General features: G+C 33.1%; 1 protein-coding gene across 2 annotated transcripts in view; it reads right to left on the bottom strand.

Annotated features, from left to right (window-relative positions):
- LOC140323840 (solute carrier family 23 member 1-like) overlaps positions 1 to 10,526 on the bottom strand; it is a 75,374-nt gene that overhangs the window by 20,004 nt on the left and 44,844 nt on the right. The gene's annotated exons all lie outside the window — the stretch shown is intronic.

Raw genomic sequence — 10,526 nt, forward strand, 5'->3', positions numbered from 1 at the left:
TTGTATTTTAGTGTCCAGAATATTTTTAGTATACAATGTAATTATCCTTTATACTGCTTTTAAAATCGGTCAAACTGTATGCAGAACCACATTATTCCCCTTTCCCTTGCATTTTATTACATTTAGATATATACTGGGACAACTACATGTTTTTAAGTGGAAGAATTTCTTTCACTTCTGCTGGTTAAAAGAAAATGAAGGGACTGTTTCTAATCAGATGTGGTGGTCTAAGAAGAATTGGAAGTATCTCTCTCTTGGGTCATTATTCCTTATAATAGCTGAGAAATCTGTTTCACAACATTTTCTGATTTCCAGCTGTGAATCTGAAGTAACTACATAAGAGGTGCCATTTTCCTTTTTCTGCTTACGTGTGAAGAGGTAATTTATGGGTGCACAGTTGGAAATGTCTAACTATTAGATAATATTTGTAAAATATTTGGTTAAATTCATCTGGCACATATCTATCCTTGGTCCTTTTTATAGAAATTTGAGTTTCCGATCAAAGGAGAGGGTCCTAATAATAATGTGCATTGTGTAATTTCTGATTGATCATTGTAGGCAAAAGTTCTGTTTTTTATTAATGTTGTTGACTTTTTCTCTGGTGGTAATAAGGGTTGTTGATTAATTTCTAAACAACAACAGTTTATAATGGAAACTGTCAAATCCTGATTTGGACATTTGAAGCAGTACTACAATATATAATATTTTAAATATTTTTACATATACATTTTAATTATTTCATGTAATAAATCTTGTGCATTTGAACACATTCAGTAACTTACATTAACAAAGCATTTTTTTCCTTTCATTTAAAACAGTGTTGAGTAAATGTTACTTAGTTAATAGGATTAAATAATGGATTGTGGTTTAGAGTAAGGGTATGCCATGAACAACATAACAAAACAAAGTAGCAGTGACTGCAGATGTCATAAATTGAAGAAAAATTCCATATTTTAATTAGATTACCATAATTTAGCAGCCTTTTGCAGTAAAACAATGTACAATATAGCTTCTCCTCATATGCCTAAAGTGTACAAAAGTCATCTACTGTTAGTGTGCAATGGATTTGTGATCTGTGAATGAATTTGTTTATCAATTAGACCAACCGTAGGTGCATGGATATGCTTATGCCTTTAAGTAGTCTTCCATGAGCTTTATCAGCAAGTTAAAGTTGAATTTATTTGAGCAGAAAGACTCTTTATTGCAGAAAACCTGAACGAGGATCTGGTGAAGATATTGGTGAGCTAGTGGGAATACTGCAGATACCAAAGGAGAGTCACTAAAGTAGTCACTTTAGTTCTTTCCAACTGAAGATTGGTTAAATTATAAAATTAACAGTCTCCCTGTTTGTAGCTATACAGGTGTAATATATAAATGAGGTTTATGATTGGAACTTTCCTATATGTTTGTTTGTAAAAGTAACAGGATTTACTGGTTTTGTTGAATAAATTGAGAATACTTATTTTTCAATATTCTTTCCATGATCCTATATGCTTGATATATCATTCTGTGGTAGGGGATTTGTGGGATTGGGTGTGCATTCTCTTCAAAAGGTTTATTTTTAAACATTTGCATATATATATATATTATTCATTACATATAGAACCAGATTCATTCCACACCATCCCCTTCTATTAAAAAAGGCTTTAAGATATTCCAACCATAATATTTAAATAATTTCTGTATTCCACAGATTGCAAAGCAACATTTTTTAAACAGTACAATTTCCAAAAAAATAAAATTATCACATTTAAATGAATACAATAGATTTATTCTTTTGACATTTTGCTTCACTTCTGTACTAGATATAACCTGATTCCCAAATTTGCTGCATATAATTGTATGACATGCTTATGATGCTATTAAGAATATAAAGGATGACTCGTTGGTTGAATTATTGTTGACAGCACAGCCCAAAGTCTGTGAAATTTCAGTAAAAGTTTAGTTCCTGCATACTGAACTTTCCGGTGCATACTTTTTATTTTGATGAGGACAGCTCGTGTCATGTGTGCTACATTAGCAAAAAAAATTTTGACATTTCATTAAACATCACATGCCCAACATTTCCTTTGAAGAACATTTCATGTTCTTCTGTTCAGTACATCAATTGTTGTCTATTTTGCCATTACAAAAGCACATTGACAAATAGATGCTTTCGCTCAGGAAAGTATGTGTCTATTAAGAAAAGTTATAATTTGTATATTTGTAGGTATGACATGGATTACATAGCAAAATCAGTGTAGAAGCCGCAGGTTCCAGAGCTACATCTGAAAAGTAATTTCACTACTAAGACGAGTTTTATGCGTGCACTATATTATACAAATCAAAAAAACAGTTTGCAGATAACCACAAGAAATGATTTTCTGACATCTTGAGAGATCTTATTTGCATGGCTCAGGTTACTTAGGGATGATTACTGAATTTTTAGCAAATATTATTTTCCAAATTCACGCTGACTGAAATTTTGACAAAATTGATCTCTATTTCTGTTTTGAAAATGATCAGAATAATTCTCAAAACAATCATGTTTATTAATGTAAATTTTACTACCATTAGTACTGAGCTTAACAAATTTAAAAACCAGTTGTATAACTGTAACTGTGCATCTATCTACACAGCTTGGACTTCCAATTTTTTTAGTTTTTTGTTAACAATGGAGGTCAGACAATTACTCAGAATGCTACTTACAACCCTGCACCTACTCCCTGCCCTTCCTCATCTACAGTACGCACATGGTTACCACTTTAGGGCTATTTTCAGACTTGCCATGAGGTTGCACTGAAGTTATTGTTTGCTCCTGCCAGTGTTCTGCTGCCTCGAGAAAGACACTGCATGTAGAATAAAGAGGGGCAGAAGTGAGCGGTACCAGTTCTGCTGCCAGCTGTCAAATGTGTGGAAATCAGTGAAATTGAAATGGGGATAGCAGAGCATGCACATCATTTACCAGAAACCAAAAAAATTTTTTTTTGTTTAAACAGACGATTTTAGCAAAACTACAGTTTTCCATAAAACATATAGGCAAAGACCAGAGCCTCTGGAACAATGTGCAGTGATTTGAAGTTCATAGCACACACCAACCCTATTCCAGCTTTGAAGCATGGTGATAGAAATGAGTTGATTTGGTATAGTTTTGTTTTGTTGTTTCAGGGTGTGGGAAACTTGCAGTCATCAAATCCAGAAATTCTGCATTGTATCAAAGAATGCTTGATGAGAAAGTGAGGACACTTCAATTTTAAATTTCAAGTCAACACAATAAAAATAAAAGCATTTTAGAAATCCAAATTAATAAATGAAGGTTTCGTGCCCGGAGTTCATCTTTAATGTTACGGTTCTTGGCATGTTGTGGATGACTTTCAAACATGTGGCATAAAAACTTGTGGATGACTTTCATTTGCATGCAACTAAATTTGTTTCCTCATAGAAAACGCCCAATGTAATATATTTAAAGTAATGAAATACAGGCCTTTGTCATCCTTTGAGCTGAAATATATTGCAAGCACTGGATTTAATTGTAGAATTTTTAGGGGAAAAAGTGACAAAATGAAAAACTGCACAAACCATGTATTTTATATTAAAAGAGAAAACATTAGAAAAATGGCAAATGTTTTTCTGTTTCTGGTTCTTTATTTTTAAAGCCCAAATCTAAATACTGAGTAATCTGACTGAGACTGGCTATGCACAAAACACCATTTATGTGCATTTACTGTAATTCAGTTACTGCATTCTTTAATGGGACCATGTTGTTGAAACAATAAGAAACAAAGAGAAACCTATTTTTTGAGATAACTAGTCATCATTGCTTTATTTTTTAGAATTGAGACTTGTTTTGGAGGTAAAAGTTATGGCAGACCGAGAAAAGCAAAAATATGGTTTGGTGAGGGAATCTTAGCCAAGGTTAGAGAATGAGAACAAGGTACCAGAATGACATTCACGTCATTAATGTACAAGGTCATCATTCATGAATGAAGCAGTAAGGTCAAATCACAACCATGATCTACAAATTCATCAAAGCAAGCAAGTACTCAAGTGCAATATAATTGAAATGCAGCATAATTGCCAAAATGTTTCATAACAACAGAGAGCTGCAAGTTATCTAAAGATGACCTAAAGCTAAAGATGTGAAAGTTTACTCTGAAAAAAAAATGCAGAAAAGTGCCAACATGCCACCTCCAATTGTGGTAATTTACCACTTGTATTAAAAAGTGGTATCTCTATATAAGGGGTTATGGGGTTAGGTGCCCAATAGTAAAATAGACACCTATAGCTCATCCCTCCATACAGTGCCCTATAGTTTCTCAGTGGTGGCCCACAGAGTATTCTGCACAAAAGAAAAGAACACTTTTAAATACCTTCCCATATTAAGCCCTTGTTTACCTCAATAGTCAGGAGTAGTCACATGGCCCTTGATAAAATCCCCCTTTTACAATAGTGGTCAGAGGTGCCTCTTGCCTCCTTCATATTGGACTATTTAGTTCTGACAGGTCATCCAAAAAGGCACAAAGCTATTGGAAAATATTTTACATTAAGTTTACATTTCTGGTTACTGATAAGAATTCGGACTAAAAAAATTGACATACTCAGTAAAAAATAATAGTTACCTGCCAAAGGTGATCTATTATAGTAACCTCTTTGGTAGCCCATGTCTACAACATGGGTTTCATTTCTAAAGTATTTTCTGCTAAAGGGGACATGATTGAAAATGCAAATATATCATCCTTATCTGTAGGAACTGTTTGAATGAAAATCTAATCTTTGCCTGTTTAAAGCTGAACTCTACCCTAACTTTCTGTCTTGTAGGGGCTTCCCTCCTGTATTGAAATTGCTTACTCTGATTTCACTGCACAATATGCATTAGAACTTGTACACGTCAGATAAAAAAAAACCTCGATTTATAGCTGGAAATCATTTGGTAATGTATATGTAATGAAATTAGAAAGGGTTATTAAAAAAAAATCATTAGCAAGTTGATGGAGTAAAATAGGACCTAAGTAAAGTGAAAAAAGCTGATTAAACTTCAGCGACAAATGTGTTAAAATGTGTTATACTCCATGGGTATGCATACTTTGTCATATATCTGCACATCATCTATAACCATTGAGAGATATACTTGCATAAAAGTTTTAATGCCTAGAGCTCAGCTTTAATATTACAGTTCTCAACAAACTGTAAATACCATGAATTTTTGATTTTTTTTTTTCATACTACTGAATTTATTTCTTAAGACATGTAGATAGCGTGTCAAATAATCTATTTAAAATAATTAAATATGGTACATGCCTTTGCTTTCTCTTTTGAATGGTTTTCTAATATTAGCATTAAAATAAAAATATACAAATTTAATTAGTGTGATAAAAAAATTAAAATTTGTTCTCCATTTATATTAAATGTAATTCCATCTAATTTTAGGATTCTTACAACTAATGTCCTTATTTCCCAGTTCTTCACATATAAAAAAGAAGTCCAAAAAATTAAAATAGTGAGTTTTGACAAAATTTGCACGCTTTCATTAAGGATTCTGTTCAAATGGGGCCATGTATTTGAGCCCCATTTGAGCTATTGGACAGAAAGTTGGAAAGAAACACTGGACTTAAGTTGGAAAGAAACACTGGGACACTGGACTTAATTTGCTTAATTTACTAACATAATTTCTGAACCTAATTTTGTGTTATTGCTGTGCCATGGTTGGGGGTTAGTAGGCCAAGAGGAGCAGAAGGTGGCAGGGGCAAATAGAGAATGATTATATTGGAAGGTAGCTGATATGTGGTTTTAGGAAAATTGGGTGTTAGTAAATTCCATGATGTATACATACATATTAATGTGTATCCTTGGAAGTTATAAAGGAATACATTTAAATAAAAGTTTTTTGTAGTTCTGAACAAATACAGATAACCCTCAAACAAATGGCATGAACATATAGATAACTTTCATTTGTTTTTTTAAACATGGAGCTAACATCCAGCATAATACATGTAAATATATATAACACAGGCATTTGCTGTTCTTTTGTCCGGATGTAATTTTAGAACTTTTACAACTAATAAACTAATATCCATAACAATATATTGTTATGTCATAGTCATCTATGACATAACAAAATGTGCATGCCTTCACAATTTTTCAGTTCAAATGGCGCCATGCGGTTAAAAGCAACAAAAAGCAACTGATAAATTGTTACTTTATCTAGAAGTTTATCTTTATCTATGTATTTATTTTCATTTATGTAGAGATGAGAACTGAAATAGAGATAAAGATGACAATAGGCTGAAGCAAGCAAAAGTAATTAGGGCTTTAGGTTCACATAGATGGTTACCACTTAGGTGGTTGGTGGCTAAAGTAGGTTAGTAAAGGTAGTTGAAGGAGTAAAAGGTAAAGGCTTTAGAATGGAGTCAATTTTGGCAATGTAGGTTAGATTCTTGAGGGATTCAAACATGCCAATGTCTCTTTGATACTAACGAAATCCTCTCTTGACCCCCCTCTACTTTCTAGCTATCATCCAATCTTCCTTCTTCCAAAAACTTTTAAACTACTTTAAGTGCCTTAAGTTCTGTACTTCATTGTTGTGTTATTGATGTGCCATGAATGGAGGTTAGTAGGCCAGAATGTTGCAGAAGCTTATAGTTCAGTTGTTTTGCAAGCTAACTAATGTTACCTTGCAAAATAAGGTAACTGATGAAGAGAGGGAGTATGAGGATAGGTTGTGGTTGCAGACAACAAGGTCTTTCCTTGCTCCCCTTGTCTGAGGAGAAGCAAGGGTTTTAGACATTCAAAATTAGCTTGTTTTTAGATCACAGCAGGTAACCATGGTCATGATTTGCAAATTTTAGTTTAAAATGCGTTGGAAAGTAATTCATTTCCATACATACCTAATTATAGCAGCATGTATCCTTAAAGGGCTATTAAGTAATATATTAAAATCAAAGTTTTTTTTTATTCTGGATTTATGATATAATGTAATAGTTCCCAACAAATTACAGATAACTTTGAAACACATTAAAACCTTACACATGACTTTCATTTGCACGCTACTACATTTATTTCCTTGGATATTTAGCTAACACCCAGTGTAATACATTTAACAGAATTAAACCTAGGTCTTTGCTGTTCTTTTATAAAGAACATAAGTTTATCCAGTTTTAGCACTTTCAACATACTAAATACAGGCAATGTAATAGAATGTAATCTGGAATTTAATTATGCCTAAATTTAGGACTCCAAACTCCAAAAATAGCATCCAATGTGCACTTTCAGTGATAGAAAATGTTTAATAAAATATTAGGATTTAAACAGTTTTTATGTTCAAGTTTCTCAATTACTGATAAATAAGGCAAAAATTTAAAGTCTGAGTGATCTAAAACTAAGGCTGACCATAACATGTTAATTCATTGAAAATGATTAGGCAATTTCTTTCCATTCATATGAGTGGTTGGAAGAGAAGCTGTTACTTCTTCTTTTCTATATGGTATAGGATGGTGGGGAACAGTGGAGGGCACAAGCATCTGACAATCCAAGAAATGTCTAGTGCTGGTGTTTTTATAGACATGGGTGGCTGGAGAGGTGATTATAATAGCATTTGTATTTTAGGGAGCCATCATTAGCCTGGCAAGCAAAGTTTATTTAAATGCAAAAATATTTCAATTTAGGAAGATTGTATCAGTGTTGTTGCTCTGATGATAATTGTATTACCATGGAGTTAATACAGTCATCCCTATATAAACACCCAGAACATATGTCCAGGCTGTCATTTTGGATGGTGTGACAACTGCTAGATTGTGTAGTAGCAGTGTAGCATTGTGAAAAATAGAAATGTTCCCAAAAACTTTTTATGAGTGCAGAAAGAGCGCAGGTCCTTCCTATTGTATTACACTGTAACTAGTGTTAGTCTGTCTACCTAGCAAAGCCTCTACCTCTCCCCATAACTATTTCAGCTGTCATGAAATGAATGGCATTCTGTTACAAAAAAAAATCACATGAAACAAAAAGTTCACAAGATAATCATTATGTACAGGAAAGGGACACTATAATTAGTTAATACTGTATGACAGAATTAGTTGGGCACAAAGAAAGCATTCTGCTCGAATTAAGTAATATTGTTCTCTTTGTGTTTTTGACTGTAGACAATGAACTTAAAAATAAATTTAGTTTGCTACAATTTAAAAATATTTTCTTGTACAGATAGCAAATACCATAATTTTATTATTCATCTGGTATCAAACACATCTTATCAAATGTAAGTATTTTAATTCAAAATATTGAATATGGTGAACTTAAATATGGTGAACTGGAGTTGAAATAATGTGATAAACCCCAGGTCAAAAGAAATGAACACAGGGTTGTGTAATCTAAAATTATAGTATAAAACACTGCTTTATGTTGCAAAATATCATTACACAATGCAGAACAAATTGCTCTGCATGGTATAATTCATTTATTTTTAGGATGCAGTCACACATACTTACCCATTGTTTAAGTCCTAAGGCTAGGTACATACATGCAATAATTATCATTTGAACACAAACTATTAATGATAATTCCTGATTATTTTGAACGACCGTATTTTGCACAATTCTGTACATGCTGTAACAATACGATCGTTCAAATATAATCTACCAATAATGAACACACTAGATACGATTGTTTGAATGATGCAGGAAGTGACATGTACAGGAGAAGGGTGTATCACTGAACAATCCAAGATCAATGAATGACCGTACACACAATAGATTATAAACGATCGTCGTCCAATCAGATCCGCTGGGATGATCATTTGTTTCCAGCGAGATTCCTTGCTCATCGGCGTCGTTGATCATTTGTTGTGCACTTTTTTTGTTATTAATTATCAAACGATCTGTTGTGGATCGTTCGTTTCCAACGACAATTATTGCACGTGTGTACACAGCCTAATTTATCCACTGAAAGTCTCTGTAACAACAGTGTCTGTTCTTGTATATGTTCTTACTTTTCCAAAATATATTGTTAACATAATATTAAAAAACCTCCAGATCTTCCTGCCATTGTTTTTACTTGGGATTTCCCGGATTTACACCCTTCTCTGATATACCCTGGTATTTTAATGTGTTTTCTCTAATAACATGGTATAAGGAAAATAGGTTACAGTATGGTGAAACTGATTTTAACAAAGACAAATTCTGAGTCACCACACCCTTCAGTAGGCTTACTGGCCGTATGTACAGATTGTTTGCTTATAAAAGTCACTAAAGATATCAAGTTATAATACATTTATTAAACATAAAATATGTAAAATTGTAAATGTAATCCTAGTTCAACTAAGTCACACACAAATGGTTTTTATTGATCTCTACTCATATTTGTTATTTTAGTTTTGGCTGGAGGTTGATGTTCTAGGTATGAGTAGATTATCCGCTTTTCTGATGAAAGAATTAAGGAATCTATAATGAAAATATCCATAACTGGGGCATTAATACAAAGTGTGATTATTAAGGCAACAATGATTAACTAGTGAAAAAAAGGGATATGGGCAAAGACAGGTAGACTTAAAAAGGGCACAATGAATTACTAGATCAAAGGTGGGGTGACAATGGCAAGTCAAGGTTATCTCACTTTTTTAAGCATTTCATGGAAGCAGTAACAAATATTAGGCTTATTGGGCCTGATTTATTAAAGCTCTCCAAGGCTGGAGATGATACAATTTCATCAGTAAATCCGGGTAATCCAGCAAACATGGAATGCACTTGTTCCATGATTGAAAATTTTTTCTAACAAATTGCAAATTACTTTTAAGAAATCAATTGCAGTTTTTCTGGATCCCCCAGCTTTACTGATGAAAGTGTACAATCTCCAGCCTTGGAGAGCTTTAACCCCCCTAGCGTTCTGTCAGTTTTTTTGATGCAAAAAGCGATCCTATTTTTTTTGCATAGAAATTTTTCTTTATATTGTGGGCCTGTAATTCTTAGGATTAACTCCCGGGTATAATAATTATATTTATTTATTATAATATAATCATAAATTATAATATAATACATAATTATAAAAAATAATGAAATAATAGACTACAAAAGTGTAATTTATAAAAAAAAAAAATTTTATCAAAAATTTCTAACTGAAATTTTTCAAACAAGGGTGCAATATTATTGATAAATTATAGGATAAATTAAATGCAGATTTTAGAAAAAAAACAATTTACATTTTTAGTAGACATCCCAGGTGTGGTAGATTTTGAAGCAGGGTGCTGCATAGTCCAACATCACAGTCAGGACAGTAGAACCTGGTTTCCTTGCGGTTTTTCCTTCCTCTGTCATCCGTCTTTGAGCAGCAAACCACGCACATCCTTGTAGGTGCCGCCTTTTTCTGGGTTGGTGGGATGTATTCAGTGAAGTGACGACCGGTCAGGCGTTCTGGGTTGAAAACGGAGGAAGCACGACGTCCAGGTTTATTCATAGCCACTGATAGTGTTTGGTGGTTCTTGACTATGGATTCAGAAACTTGCAAAATGAAGTCTGAATGATTCACAGGCCTCTGATTTTGTTTTGTACAGAACGTAGGCATTC

The sequence above is a fragment of the Pyxicephalus adspersus genome, chromosome 2, assembly GCF_032062135.1.
Source record: "Pyxicephalus adspersus chromosome 2, UCB_Pads_2.0, whole genome shotgun sequence".
Lineage (NCBI taxonomy): Eukaryota > Metazoa > Chordata > Amphibia > Anura > Pyxicephalidae > Pyxicephalus > Pyxicephalus adspersus.